General features: G+C 44.8%; 1 long non-coding RNA gene across 2 annotated transcripts in view; it reads right to left on the bottom strand.

The window, feature by feature from the left end:
• The window catches only part of LOC141107756 (uncharacterized), a 74,498-nt gene that overhangs the window by 10,301 nt on the left and 48,594 nt on the right, over positions 1-15,603 (bottom strand). For both annotated transcript variants that reach the window (XR_012235961.1, XR_012235960.1), the window contains exon 4: positions 6,467-6,531. This is a non-coding gene — a long non-coding RNA (uncharacterized lncRNA). The remainder of the gene's footprint in view (positions 1-6,466; positions 6,532-15,603) is intronic.

Here is a 15,603-nt window from a genome sequence, read left to right as displayed (position 1 = left end):
CGTCGCACGACCACGCAATTGTTAAAGCGACGTAATGCCAAATTGCAAAAAATGCTCTGGTCATTCAGCAGTCAAATCTTCCGGGGCTGAAGTGGCTAAAGTAACCCGCTATGTGTTATTTATATATAAATGGTAAAATCTCATTATCCTTTTATGCTGTAGTGAAATAAAACTTCTTTTTCATGGTGGGCACTCATCCATTATATAATATTTATGATAACATATTGACCACAAAATATAAACCTTCTCCTGAAGCACTTGTGTCACTGGTATATGTGGAAGTCCATAAACCAAGACATACAATGGCAGATTCATTACCTCTTGATTTGCGTGTAAACATATTATTTAGAATGGCCCAAAAGCTGACCTAACAGATGCTGAAAAGGCCAGATCATTGATGTCAGAAGGATGGGTTTGGGAGCTGCTGTGTTGGGCTTTGGTCCAAGTCAGGCAGTCTTTAGCCTCCTCTGGGGAAGGTGTCCAGGATGGGGGCTAACTGAAAACTGGAGGATTTAGGCTAGGCTCACATACAGTATATGCAAAATGGATGCATTTTGAACTGCATCTGATTCGCATAACATGTGAACCAGACCGGCTTTCAATGGTGCCGGTGTTCTATTGAAAAGTGCCCGCACAGAACGCAAGGGCACTCCAGCTGATTTGCCGATCAACTGGGGTGACGCCACCAAAGCGCATGTGCACATCGTAAGAGGATTTTTTTGACGGGAAATCCCATTTCATGGGCACAATTGAAAGCTATGCAAAGAGCGGAGGGACACCGTAGATGCCAGATTGTGCCTCGCTGTAAACCTGCGGCGCAACAGTGACGCATAATATGACAAATACGGTGTCCCTCCGCTGTTTGCATAGCATTAATTTGTGCCCGAGAAATGGTACCTCCTAGCAAAAAAAGGCTCATACGATGTGCGCATGCATTATGGTGACGTCACTCCAGCTGATCGGGAAATCAGCTGGAGTGCCGTTCAGTTCTGCACATGCGCCAACACTTTTCGATGGCGGGCACATATCGACAGCACACCGGTTCACAAATACGCAGGCTGGTTGCGGTGCAGATTTTAAAAAGGTCCTGTGCGCTTTTCAGTCCGGTTCAGGTGTGATTCCAGTGTCAAATTTGCACCTGAACCACTGAATGGAAACCGCACTGAACTCTTCACCAAAACCAGACACACATAAACTATATTACCAAAAGTATTGGGATGCCTGTCTTCACATGCACATGAATTTTAATGGCATCCCAGCCTTGGTCCGTAGGGTTCAATATTGAGTTGGCCCACCCTTTGCAGCTATAACAGCTTCAACTCTTTTGGGAAGGCTGTAAACAAGGTTTAGGAGTGTGTCTATGGGAATGTTTGACCATTCTTCCAGAAGTGCATTTGTGAGGTCAGACACTGATGTTGGACGAGAAGGCCTGTCTCACAGTCTCTGCTTTAATTCATCCCAAAGGTGTTCTGTCGGGTTGAGGTCAGGACTCTATGCAGGCTAGTCAAGTTCCTCCACCTCGAACTCGCTCATCCATGTCTTTATGGACCTTGTTTTGTGCACTGGTCCAAATCATGTGGTGGAGGGGGGATTATGGTATGGGGTTGTTTTCAGGGGTTGGGCTTGGCCCCTTAGTTCCAGTGAAGGGAACTCTTAAGGCGCCAGCATACCAAGACATTTTGGACAATTTCATACTCCCAATTTTGTGGGAACAGTTTGAGGATGACCCCTTCCTGTTCCAACATGACTGCGCACCAGGGCACAAAGCAAGGTCCATAAAGACATGGATGAGCAAGTTTGGGGTGGAGGAACTTGACTGGCCTGCACAGAGTCCTGACCTCAACCCGATAGAACACCTTTGGGATGAATATTGCCCCGATGGAAAATGTCCGATCGGAGCGTGTTGTCGGAAATTCCGACCGTGTGTGGGCTCCATCGGACATTTTCCATCGGATTTTCCGACACACAAAGTTGGAGAGCAGGAGATAAAACTTTCCGACAACAAAATCCGTTGTCGGAAATTCCGATCGTGTGTACACAAATCCGACGGACAAAGTGCCACGCATGCTCAGAATAAATAAAGAGATGAAAGCTATTGGCCACTGCCCCGTTTATAGTCCCGACGTACGTGTTTTACGTCACCGCGTTTAGAACGATTTTCCGACAACTTTGTGTGACCGTGTGTATGCAAGACAAGTTTGAGCCAACATCCGTCGGAAAAAATCCTAGGATTTTGTTGTCGGAATGTCCGAACAAAGTCCGACCGTGTGTACGGGGCATTAGAGTGGAGACTGCGACCCAGACCTTCTCGTCCAACCTCAGTGCCTGAACCCAGCATTAAAGTGGTTCTAAAGGCAGACAGTTTTTTATCTTTTTTTTTAACAGAAGAGTTTTTATTTATATCCAGAAAAAGTAAATTACAATGCATTCAGACAAAAAGGGCAGAAAAAAAATAGGTAGTTAAATGAAAGTAAACATTAAGGCACAGTTCATAGTTCAGTGCAAAACATAGTGAACAATATGACGCAATCGTATCTGAGCAGATAAAATAGTATATTAACAGTGACAATTAGTTACTCAGCGGGTTAGGTCTCTAATCTGCTATAGCCATAGATTAACATTGGGAGTAGGTGTAACAAAACAAAACAAAAAAAGGTGGGGGGGTGTAAGGGTTTTTTTTTTTATCTTAATGCATTCTGTGCATTAAGATAAAAAAACCTTCAGTGTGCCCCCCATCAGCTCCCCTAATACTTACCTGAGCCCCATTTCGATCCAGTAATGTTGCACAAAAGCCTCGGCTGTCTGGGACTCTCCCTTTTGTTTGGCTGAGACACAGCAGCGGGTGCCATTGGCACCCACTGCTATCAATTAAACTCAGTGAGCCAATGAGGAGAGAGAGGGGGCGGGGCCGAGCCATGTTTCTGTGTCTGAATGGACACACAAAGCAGCTTTGGTGTCCCCATAGCAAGCTGCCTGCCGTGAGGGCACACTGCAGGATCTGGACTGCTCTGTGCAAAACCACTACACAGAGCAGGTATGACCTGTTTTGTTTTTTATTTAAAAATAACAAACTTTAATATCACTTTAAGGGGTGCCTGCAAGCACCTACTTTATATATTAATATACATCTGACATGTTCACTTTAACCATAAGGAAAGGAGGTAATTGTGAACATGTGCCAAATTCAACAGCTCCTAATTTATAATAGCTCCCTTTATAATTGGAGACGTCACATGTCTGATGAAGGGATCCTGCGAGGATCTGAAATGTCGCTACTGTAACTATGATGTGATCATTGAATAAAGCTTTGGACCCATTCTGGAGATCCTTGGTGCGCTGGTGACATATTTCTTGCATTGATTGTCTTCAGTTTCTAGTTGAAAGGTCACTGCAGCATCCATTTACAGCCGGTTTCAGGAACGTGTGTGTTGGGAATATTGTGTATACACCGCTCCTTCACTTCTCCTGCCCATTGAAATCAATGGGACTGCGCGGCTATACCGCCGGCAAAGCGCCTCTGCAGAGGGCGCTTTGCGGTGATTTTTAACCCTTTCTTGGCCGCTAGCAGGGGGTAAAACCACCCCGCTAGCGGCTGAACATTGACGGTAAAGCGGCGCTAACAATAGCGACGCTTTACCGCCGACGCCGCCCCAGTGTGAAAGGGGCCTTACCCGCATAAAAAACTATAAAAACGCTTTTCTGTTGGCCTGCAGTCACATGCATTTCTGCATATTTTTATGCATTTTTATATGCGTTTTTCTGCATAGTTCTTTTTTTGCACATGCATGTTTCCTCTGACTTATTTGTTGTGGGTTAGAGGTACACTGTGGTCCGTTTATTGGTGTTTACATATGTTTATGTGCGTTATTGTTGTTTTTTAACGCACATCTCTGGCGTGCATATAAACTCCGTTTTCTAGTGTGAACCTGCCACATAGAAAACTTTTACTTTCTATGAGGTTGATTTACTAAAGGAAAATATACTGTGCACTGCAAGTGCAGTTGCGCTAGATCTGAGGGGAAGCTCGGAAATGAGGGAAAGCTCTGCTGATTTCTATCATCCAATCATGTGCAAGCAAAAATGCTGTTTTTTATTTTCCTTGAATGTTCCCCTCAGATCTAGAACAACTTGCAGTGCACAGACTATTTGCCTTTAGTAAATCATCCCCCATGTGTCATTGCAATTACCTGCATTCATCCAGTGAGGAAAAATGCACATAGGTAACTGCACATCTCGTGAATGTCCCCTAAAGGAAAGCTGTATGAAAGCAGCAGGGGTGGGATAAGTAATTTCATTGTTTAGTCCAGGGGTGCCCAACTGCTGAACTGTGGGAAGCATGGGGCTGCAGTAGAGAGCAGAGCTGATGCTTCCAGTATAGCGCCGGCTCCTGTCACAGGTGGAGTGATACCTAATGCACTACTCTTGGGACAGCAGCAGCCAGCGATACTGGGGACAGCAGCAGCCGCCAGCAATACCCACCTGGGGGACAGCAGCAGCCGCCAGCAATACCCACCTGGGGGACAGCAGCAGCCGCCAGCCATACCCACTTGGGGGACAGTAGCAGCCGCTAGCCATACCCACTCTTGGGGAGAGCAGCAGCCACAAGCCATACCCGCCTGGGGGACAGCAGCAGTTGCCAGCCATACTTGCCTGGGGGGATAGCACCAGCCGCCAGCCATACCCGCCTGGAGGACAGCAGCAGCGGCCAGCCATACCCACATGGGGAACAGCAGCAGCCAGCCATACCACCTGGGGGACAGAAGCAGCTGCCAGCTATACCCACCTGGGGGACAGCAGCAGCCAGCCATACCCACCTGGGGGACAGCAGCAGCCAGCCATACCCACCTGGGGGACAGCAGCGGCCAGCCATACCCACATGGGGGACAGAAGCAGCTGCCAGCTATACCCACCTGGGGCACAGCAGCAGCCAGCCATACCCACCTGGGGGACAGCAGCAGCCAGCCACTTCCTGAGGATGAAGTGAAGATTGAGGTCAGTTTTTAATTAAACTCAAACAGCAATGGGCATATCTGTTCTTTACACTGGTAGACTAGCTACACTGGACTGCTTTCAAACTGATCCGCAGGTTACCTGCACTGAGCTATAGACTTCTGTTATTACCTGCAGGTTTGGTGCAATTTCAGAAAGTGCTCTACACCTGGAAGATATAATAGAATTCTATGGCAAAGTGCAGCTAACCCATAGGAAAGCCACAGGTGCATCAGTGTAAAGGCAGCCTTAGGCCCTTTTCACACGATCAGTCTGATTGGGTCCGCCTGTCTATTTTTAAGGCAGACCCAATTGAACCCTCCATTTACTTCTATGGAGTGGCAGATGCAAACGGATTTGTGTCTGTTTACACCCGCCTAGCTCCAATCCGATATGCTAAAAAAACAAAAAACAGAAGGGGATCTATCCCCTTCCGTCTGGATGGATAGGATTGGAGGGCCCATAAAGTAGAGTGGGCTGTGTCCCTGTCTGTTCTGCATATGCAGAGTGAACACAGACCCGTCACCCGCCAGTTCCGCTCATTGTGGCCCGTTACCAAGTCACTTAAAGGGGTTATGAACCCTCGTTTTTTTTTTTTAAATAAACATATCATACTTACCTCCACTGTGCAGTTCGTTTTGCACAGTATGGCCCCTATCATCGTCTTCTGGGATCCCGAAATGGCGCTTGCGGCGCCTCTTCGCATCGGTAAACCCCCCAGGAGAAGCGCACTCCCTGGGGGGTTACCTTGCGGGCGCGCTCCCGAGTCCAGCATTTGCGTCCATAGACACAGAATGCCGGACTCTGCCCTGCCCCCCGGCACCCATGCAATTGGATTTGATTGACAGCAGCGGGAGCCAATGGCTGCGTGGCTATCAATCTATCCAAACAACCCCGGGCAGAGAGGTAGAGCACATCTCCGCTGAGGGAACGAATAGGCTCAGGTGAGTAAAACAGGGGGGGGGGGCTGGTCAGTGAGAGAAGTTTTTTCACCTTAATGCATAGGATGCATTAAGGTGAATAAACAGGAGGATTTACAACCCCTTTTAAGTGGCCCTCACTCTTCAATAGGTTGGGCACCCCTGGTTTAGTCCTTCCTGGGCAAGCACAGGGCACTTTAAAGGTTCATTTACACTTGCATTTGGTCTCTGAAGAACAATACACAATCAGAAAGCTCTTCAGAAATCACTTGACAGTCGAGGAGGAGATGTTGTATCAACCCCTCACCAACTGCTATCTGAAAGAGTTTAACAATTCTTTAAGCTCTGCTCTTAAATTAATTTGCATGATGCAGAAAATAATTACACACTTTTCAAAATCCAGGCGATCTCCAGGGACACATTTTAAATACTTGGAATGTCCCTGAAAATCAGAGACAGTTGTTCACATTCCACAGGAAGATGACAAGTCACAGTGCAAAGCGGTATTCCTTCAACAAGACCAAATATTCACAAAAGCTTCATTCTATTTTACTTACAAGGTTACTGCACTGTTTGCATACACCCAGCCATGGTCTTCTGTGGTCTTCCCAGCCATGTACTCCTGTATGAAAAAGGTGATGTTGGGACTGAGTATATAAATTCACTCATAGGACACATCACATTCACACCTCTGCACTTTCAGCATACTTTAAACTGCACCTACAGCACATAGAAAGATCTATACCATTATACTATTAGACTATTACTATTTTCAATAGAACAGCCATAACATAAGCATTCTACAGTGGAGTGCTTTTAAACAATACTGCTTTCTGCATCTGTGTCATTTCCAACAACTGCATGATGACAACATGCATTCAGGAAACTGCATTCAGTATATGGATGAATGGTACATCATGTAAAAAGCAATAAACATGCTTGACTGCTGAGAAGCTTGGTCTTGTCTTAACCCACAACAAAACCTTGCCCCCCAAAAAGACACATAGACCACTTTAAGTTGGAAGTAGGGCAAGGCCACAACGTTATTAAACATCTTAGTATAAAAGCCTTCAAAATACCAATACCATGTCAGTCACGGTTATACCGTAAGCATCTATAACCAAACTGTATAGTCTAAGAGGCCTGTCTCTCCACCATCAGTGCGAGACAGGCATTAAACTGACCCCGTAATTAACTTGAAGGCATAGCCCATAAAGTAATCCCAATTGCTGGCAAGGTAAAACCAAGGTAATACCAATTTGCAAGGAAGCTGTGACGAACACACAACGGGCGGGTGGGTGGGCAACTCTTGTGACGTCAAATTATCTTGAAAGTAGTGGGATGTGCCTCTGCGTAGCCTTTTCTAGAATTCTGGCTCCATCCAGTCACCTCGTGCCATTGTAGCCAATCCCAACGGAGCCACTTCGACTCCCTGATTAGGTTGACACCCCGCTTGGTTGCCAAGCATCCAGCAGTCAAGGCTCCCTTTCCTTAGGGCGGGGTGGGTCAAGGGGCCTTCATTTTAAGTCAGTGTAGTCCATGGGCATGGGTACTTAAATGAGTTACAGCGGTTTCTGTGTTTATTAAAAGTCAGCAGCTACAAAAGTGTAGCTGCTGACTTTTAATAAACACCCACTCACCTGTCTCACGGTCCAGCGATGCAGCTGCCCGAAGCCTCGGTTCTCTCCCCCTCCTCTTCACGGCGCAGGCAACACTAGTGTGGGCACCCGGCTGTGACAGCTTGCCGCTTCACAGCCGGGTGCGCACTGCGCATCCTCAATGGCCGGGCAATCTTCTGGGACCTGTGACGTGTCCCAGAAGATTGCAGGGAGGGAGGGGAAGTGGGAGCTGCGTACCTGTCAAAACTAGGTACCCGCTCCTCCCACCAAAAAAACAAATGACAGGCCAAATGTGGCAAGTCAGGGGGTCAGGCTTCCTTTTTGGGTGGAACTCCGCTTTAAAATGTATCAAAATAGAAGAATGGATGATTAGCTAATATTTTATATGCTTCAATAATTTGCTCAGGTATATTGACAACATGCATTTAGACCACTACAATTATATGAAAAAAAGGGTACAACATGTGAAAAGTAATAAACACGTATGTGGTTGTAATCCATGGGGATGGGTTCTTAGTATTTATCAAATTAGAAGAATTAATAATTTTCCCCCAAAACAGTTATATTCAAGGCATGCTGTGAATTATAACGGTTATACAATTACCAGTGTGCTTATGTCAGCTCTCACCTAAATTGAAGTCATAACTGATCATATGTATAGTACCATGGTAACTGCACATCAAACAGAGGCTCAGATGGCAGCTTCCTGGGCTGTAAAGAATAGGAGGATTTCGTTTTGCTTTCAGACAATGTCATTCATATGGATGAATGGTATATCATGTAAAAAGCAGTAAATATGTGTCTGTAATCCATGGGCATGGGTCCTTAGTATTTATCATATTAGAAGAATTGATGATTGTCTAATCAGGAGCACTGTTGTTCTGGGGGGACATCATATAACATCCTCCTAGAACGTGCCCGATCTGTCACCGCACCGGACACAGCTGCTGACTGATCCAGCCCGCTGCAGTACCAAGTGATCGCTGTGACCAATCACAGCAGATAACATGACAATTGTAAACAATGGATGTCTTCCTTTTATGCCATCTTTTTTTTATACAATTGTGTTGCTAGCTTTGATAGGTCACAGTGATCACATGGTACAGACAGGGTCAATCGCAGCCCATCTGTACCATGTGATTAGCTTTGACCAATCACAGCTAATCACAACAAGAAATACTGAATGGTTGCTTATACCAATGAAATTCACCGGCATAAGCAATCATAATGTGTAAAAAAAAAAAATCCTGATCATGTCCTCAGAGTAGTACAGTGTTACTATGGTAACACTGTATTGCTCTGGTCACAGTGTGTTAGAAAAAAAAAAATCGTAAAAAAAAAATATTTAAAAAAATTTAATAAAAAAACATTTAAAGAAAAATGATTAATTCATTTATTTTTTACATACTGTTACCAGTCAGTGTCCCTGAACACTGCCACACCAGTTATACAATAACCCTGTACTGCACTGGTTACTAGATACCTTGGACTGTCTACTTTCCAAAACGGGGTTATTTGAGGGTATTTGTACTGTCCTGTTTTTTTCGAGCCTCAAGAAATGAGATGGGGTGTCAGTTTGTGGACTTTCCTACAGACTAAATAATAAACACTTATTTGGGTTATTTCACCAAAGAAATGTAGCAGAATACATTTTGACCTAAATTTATGAAGAAAGATTATTTACCGTATAGACTCGAGTATAGGTCGTTCCTAGTATAAGTCGAGGCCCTAATTTACCACAAAAAAATGGGAAAAACTTAGTGACCCGAGTATAAGACGAGGGTGAGAAATGCACAGCTACTGTAAGTGGAAAAGAGGGTCGACAATGCCCATTTGCAGCCTCACTGTGCCCTTTTGCAGCCATAGGTCCCCCGAACTTCAAACTCGGTAGTTAAGGGTTCCTAGATGCCCCCTAGCTGCAGCCAAAATTTGGGGTCTCTGAACCCAAATGGTCCCGAAATGACATTGCTGCAGATGGACACAGTTGACCGATTTTGGGGCCCCGTATCTCGGGGCCACTTAGTGCTAGGAACCCCAAATTTGGTGTGCAAACTCAGTGGAACTAGCACCATAAAATATCCAAAGCTGGGGTTTCTAGCCCCGAGATACAGGGCCCCAAAAATCAGTTCAGAAAATGTCAAGCGCTTTTCTGCAGCAGAGAATGACATTTTCCGAACCGGGTTTGGGGCCCCGTATCTTAGGACCACTTGGTCCTAGGAACCCCAGTCCTGGATATGTTGTGGTACAAGTTCCACTGGGTTTGCACACCAAATTTGGGGTTCCTAGCACAAAGTGGCCCTGAGATACGGGGCCCCAAAGTCGGTTCAGAAAATGAATTTTTTTGCTGCATAAAAGTGCTTGACTCGAGTATAAGTCAAGGGGGGCACTTTCAACACAAAAAAATGTGCTGAAAAACTCGACTTATACTCGAGTATATACGGTATTTGCAAAAGAACAGAAACAAGGAAAAACCTGTTTTATTTTCAAAATTTTCCATCTTTTTTCATTTATTTAGCAAAGAATAAAAACCCCAGTGGTGATTACATAGCACCAAAAGAAAACTATTTGTGTGAAAAAGTGATACAATTTTCTTATGGGTACAGTGTTGAATGACCGAGCAATTGTCATTCAAAGTGTGACAGCGCTGAAAGTTGAAAATTGGCCTGGGCAGGAAAGGGGTAAAAGTGCCTGGTATTGTAGTGGTTAAATACGCTGTAAAAGTCATGGGTGCATTTACAGCACAATTATGGTTTTTAATAGAAGTGAATGGAGGCAGTTGCAAAGTGTAAACACCTGCCAGAATCTGCAAGAAGTGATATTTTTGCCTTGCTGAAACACGGGGCAACGCTAAGGCCAGGTTCATATACAGTATCTCACCTGAACCGGTGAACAGGGACGCACCGGACCCAATGCTGTGAACCGCGGCCGCACATACAGTATCTCACAAAAGTGAGTACACCCCTCACATTTTTTTATAATATCTTTTCATGTGACAACACTGAAGAAATGACACTTTGCTACAATGTAAAGTAGTGAGTGTACAGCTTGTATAACAGTGTAAATTTGCTGTCCCCTCAAAATAACTCAACACACAGCCATTAATGTCTAAACCACTGGCAACAAAAGTGAGTACACCCCCTAAGTGAAAATGTCCAAATTGGGCCCAATTGGCCATTTTCCCTCCCAGGTGTCATGTGACTCATTAGTGTTACAAGGTCTCAGGTGTGAATGGGGAGCAGGTGTGTTAAATTTGGTGTTATTACTCTCTCATACTGGTCACTGGAAGTTCAACATGGCAACTCATGACAAAGAACTCCCTGAGGATCTGAAAAAAAGAATTGTTGCTCTACATAAAGATAGCCTAGGCTATAAGAAGATTGCCAAGACCCTGAAACTGAACTGCAGCATGGTGGCCAAGCCCATACAGCAGTTTAACAGGACAGGTTCCACTAAGAACAGGCCCGCCATGGTCGACCAAAGAAGTTGAGTGCACGTGCTCAGCCTCATATCCAGAGGTTGTCTTTGGGAAATAGACGTATGAGTGCTGCCAGCATTGCTGTAGATGTTGAAGAGGTGGGGGGGTCAGCCTGTCAGTGCTCAGACCATACGCCGCACACTGCATCAAATTGGTCTGCATGGCTGTCGTCCCAGAAGGAAGCCTCTTCTAAAGATGATGCACAAAAAAAACACAAACAGTTTGCTGAAGACAAGCAGACTAAGGACATGGATTACTGGAACCATGTCATGTGGTCTGATGAGACCAAGATAAACTTGGTTCAGATGGTGTCAAGCGTGTGTGGCAGCAACCAGGTGAGGAGTACAAAGACAAGTGTGTCTTGCCTACAGTCAAGCATGGTGGTGGGAGTGTCATGGTCTGGGGCTGCACGAGTGCTGCCAGCACTGGGGAGCCACAGTTCATTGAGGGAACCATGAATGCCAACATGTACTGTGACATACTGAAACAGAGCATGATCCCCTCCCTTCGGAGACTGAGCCGCAGGGCAGTATTCCAACATGATAATGACCCCAAACACACCTCCAAGACGACCACTGCCTTGCTAAAAGAGCTGAGGGTAAAGGTGACGGACTGGCCAAGAATGTTTTCAGACCTAAACCCTATTGAGCATCTGTGGGGCATCCTCAAATGGATGGTGGAGGAGCGCAAGGTCTCTAACATCCACCAGCTATGTGTTGTGGTCATGGAGGAGTGGAAGAGGACTCCTGTGACAACCTGTGTAGCTCTTGTGAACGCCATGCCCAAGAGGGTTAAGACAGTCCCAGAAAATAATGGTGGCCACACAAAATATTCACACTTTGGGCCCAATTTGGACATTTTCAATTAGGGGTGTACTCATTTTTGTTGCCAGCGGTTTAAACATTAATGGCTGTGTGTTGAGTTATTTTGAGGGGACAACAAAATTACACTGTTACACAAGCTGTACACTCACAACTTTACATTTTAGCAAAGTATCATTTCTTCAGTGTTGTCACATGAAAAGATACAATAAATAATTTACAAAAATGTGAGGGGTGTTCTCACGTTTGTGAGATACTGTATGTTCAGCCGCGGTTCACAGCATTGGGTCTAGTGTGTCCCTGTTCACCGGTTCAGGTGGGATTCAGGTCCGAATTTTTGCCTAAATTCGCACTTGAACCGGACCCAAAGATGCACAGGACCCTTCTACAATCCAGACCGTGGTCGCCCCGGACCTGTGTGAACCAACACCATTGAGAGCCGGTCACATTCACCTGTCATGCAAATTCACATATATGTTAACCCAGCCTTACTCTGTAGTGTATATAACTCCATTCACTCCATATTTTAACAATTTTGAGTGGAGTTGATTGGTGTTTGGGAAGTGGTAAAAACACGACACAATCGCCTATTTTCAACGACTATTAAAAAGAGCCCAAATGCTCACCTTTACTTTTGCCCCACCTGGCGAATGTTTCCTGCAAGGGCAGGAACACAGTTGCTGCTTGGCATCCAGCACCCATATGCACTTAAAGTAACTGTAAAGGTTTTTTTTTTTTTTTTGTAAAATAACAAACGTGTTATACTTACCTGCTCTGTGCAAGGGTTTTGCACAGAGCTGCCCCAATCCTTCTTTTCTGGGGTATCCCGGTGGCGCTCCTGCTCCTCCCCTTCATCGGGTGCCGCCAGGGAGAGATGCTTTCCATGGGGGCACGCTCCCGAGTACTGCTGTGGAGACCAGCCCCTGGCTCCCGTGTCACTGGGTTTGATTGACAGCCTCCCGCTGCTATCAATCTATCCTATGAGGACCCGAGACAGCAGCTGGAGCTGCTGGGCTCATGCTCGTTGCTGGAACGATCGGGTTCAGGTAAGAAAAAGGGGAGCTCTGGGAGCAGCGTAGAAGATTTTTCACCTGAATGCATAGAAATGCATTCAGGTGAAAAACCTTGAGGGTTTACAACTCCTTAAATCCAAAAAGAACTGGTTCAAATTGAATGTGTGTGTGGCTAGAATAAGGCTCAGAGCACTGCCCCACCTATAAGCATTGAGTAGTACAGGCCGTTACAGAGATCTCTGTTCCTTGATTTTGTTTTTCCGCTCTGGAACGTTGCTGTGTTTTTCTCAGGAATAACACTGGCTCAGCTCGTCTTTTGAATCACTTGTGCATGACTCACATTCCCCATACAGGAAAGCAAAGCAGTGCAGCAGGTAACACAAAGGAGCTAAACACTGAGAGGAGGGGGTCACATCACTACTGCCAACCATATGAACAATCCACGGCCCATTATGAAAGTTCCATACACTTTTTTTCCTTGATAAAAACAATGGGGTTCATTTATTAAAACTGGAGAGTGCAAAATCTAGTGCAGCCCTGCATGGCAGCCATTCAGCTTCTAACTTCAGTTTGTTCAATTAAAGCGTAACTCCACTTTTGTTAGGAAAAAAAACATTTCCCACTTGGTGATCTATGTACATTGCAAGGATTTTAACAAACTTGCAGATTCCTAGCTTTTGGTATTCTGAAGAAATCATTGTTTGTTCCTCTAAGCCCCTGTGCTGTGTGGGTCTAATGGGAGGGGTTTCATAATTATCAACCAGCTGTGCACCTGCAGGGCTCTAATGAGGAATATTGCAGGGTCAGCATCTCTTTAGACATGATTACCTATTGGGAGTATCTCACCAAAAATTAAAATTTTGTTGCAGGGAATGCCTGAAATCTGACTTGTATCTCAGTGTAGACTTCTGGGAAAATCAGTAAGCCAATCACACAAGCAGGAAAATATGTTTCTGGGGGGTGGGGGGAGGGGGGCGTTCTTTACACACTCTGTGTACAGAACACCTCCAGGTAGCCATATTGCATTGCATTTTACAGAACATTACAGAGCTGCAGATTGAGAAGGAGAGGTCATTTTTAATAACATTCAATTACAATATGACTTGCGTCGCAACTGTATATGCTATATTATCTTTTCTTTGTTTGCTATTTTTTTACCTTACGTAAGTGGAGTTACCCTTTAAGTAAGACAAACCCCAAACTGTGTTAAAGCGTAACTCCACTTTTGTTGAGAAAAAACATTCCCCTCTGTGTGATCTATGTACATTGCAAGGATTATAACAACCTTTGCTGCAGATTCCTACCTTTTGTTATTCTAAAGAAATCCCTCTGTGTTTCTCTGTGCCTCTGTACTGAGTGGGTCAAATGGGAGTGGTTTCATAATTAACTGTCAGGTGTGCAGCTGCAGAGCACTAATGAGGAAAGCCGCTGGGCCTGCATCCATTTAGACATGTTCCTATTGAAAGTAATTCTCCAAAAATTACGTTTTTGTTGCAGGGGATGCCTGAAATCTGACTTGTATCTTAGGCAGACTTCTATAAAATAAATTACCCTTACAATCACTTTGAAGAGGAAGTAAATCCTCTCTAAATAAAAAAAAAAAAAAACACCCTGCAGGACAAAGGCATAATGATTATGAATCACTTACCTGAGATCGAAGCCCCCGAAGCGACCCTCGTTCACCTCCTCCGTCGCCACCATGATACCCGGAGTGACTTCCGGGTATCGCTGCTCCGGCGCTGTGACTGCCCGTTTCAGCGATGACGTCACTCCGGCGCATGTGCGCGGAAGCCGTCAGTGATAGCATGATCGCCTTCACTAACGGCATGCTCAGTGCGCCTGCGCCGTTGTCTACAGCGTGCATGCGCCGTAGTCATCGGTGCCCGTTTTTAGGAAAATACCTCCTTAACCATGTAGGTTAAGGAGATATTTCTTGCACATACAAGTAAGCCTTAATCTAGGCTTACCTGTAGGTTAAAGTGGTCTGTAAGGGTTTACAACCACTTTAAGACACAGTGACATGTACAGTAGCAGATGAACTAGATAGAAAAGGCTTCTACTGCAGCCTGGTCGCAAATGGCATAAACTGGTTTGTTGAATGGTTTGAGAAAATACAAATTCTTGTCAGTTACACTAATGTATGGGAAGATGCCAATCAGTTAGATACCAAACATGCTACAGGTCCAGCAGGATAATGGAACACATTAGGCCCCTAAGCAATATATGCATGGGATTTATATCATATTTGGTCTCTAACAAACTATAATTTATTTCTAATTTATTTCTATGCAATATTATATTGGTTGTTAGAACGGAAAACTTTGTCAAATAGAAATATTGATGCATTTAGAAAAGTTGACAATAAGGGTGTGTCTGCCAAGCATAATAAAATACTCTCTAGTCCCCTTTAGCACCCAATTCAGACCCTTTGATTGGTCGTGTTAAAACATACAAAACTATATCTGAGCACCACAAACTGAAAATTATATTTAATTAATTTTTTTATATTCAAAGAAAACCCACCCATCCATCCATGTTTCAATGTTTTTTTTTTTGTTGAGAAATCACTTTAAAAAACACCACCCATCATTTCTAGCCATGGCCATCTTGAGCAAGGGCAGATGATTCAAGTAGCATTTACTTTCTGAAATCCATCTGCCCTTGGCTCAAACACGCAAGCAGGAGGGTGTGCTCTGTGACGTCAGCCGACAGCAGGCTACAGTGCACCCCTGTGAAAAAAGTTTTGGCCTTACTCCTCTTTAAAGA

This window comes from Aquarana catesbeiana, linkage group LG09 (assembly GCF_042186555.1).
Source record: "Aquarana catesbeiana isolate 2022-GZ linkage group LG09, ASM4218655v1, whole genome shotgun sequence".
In the NCBI taxonomy this organism is placed as follows: Eukaryota; Metazoa; Chordata; class Amphibia; order Anura; family Ranidae; genus Aquarana; species Aquarana catesbeiana.
The sequence above is the reverse complement of the archived record's forward strand: the minus strand, read 5'-3'. Positions and strand labels throughout refer to the sequence as shown.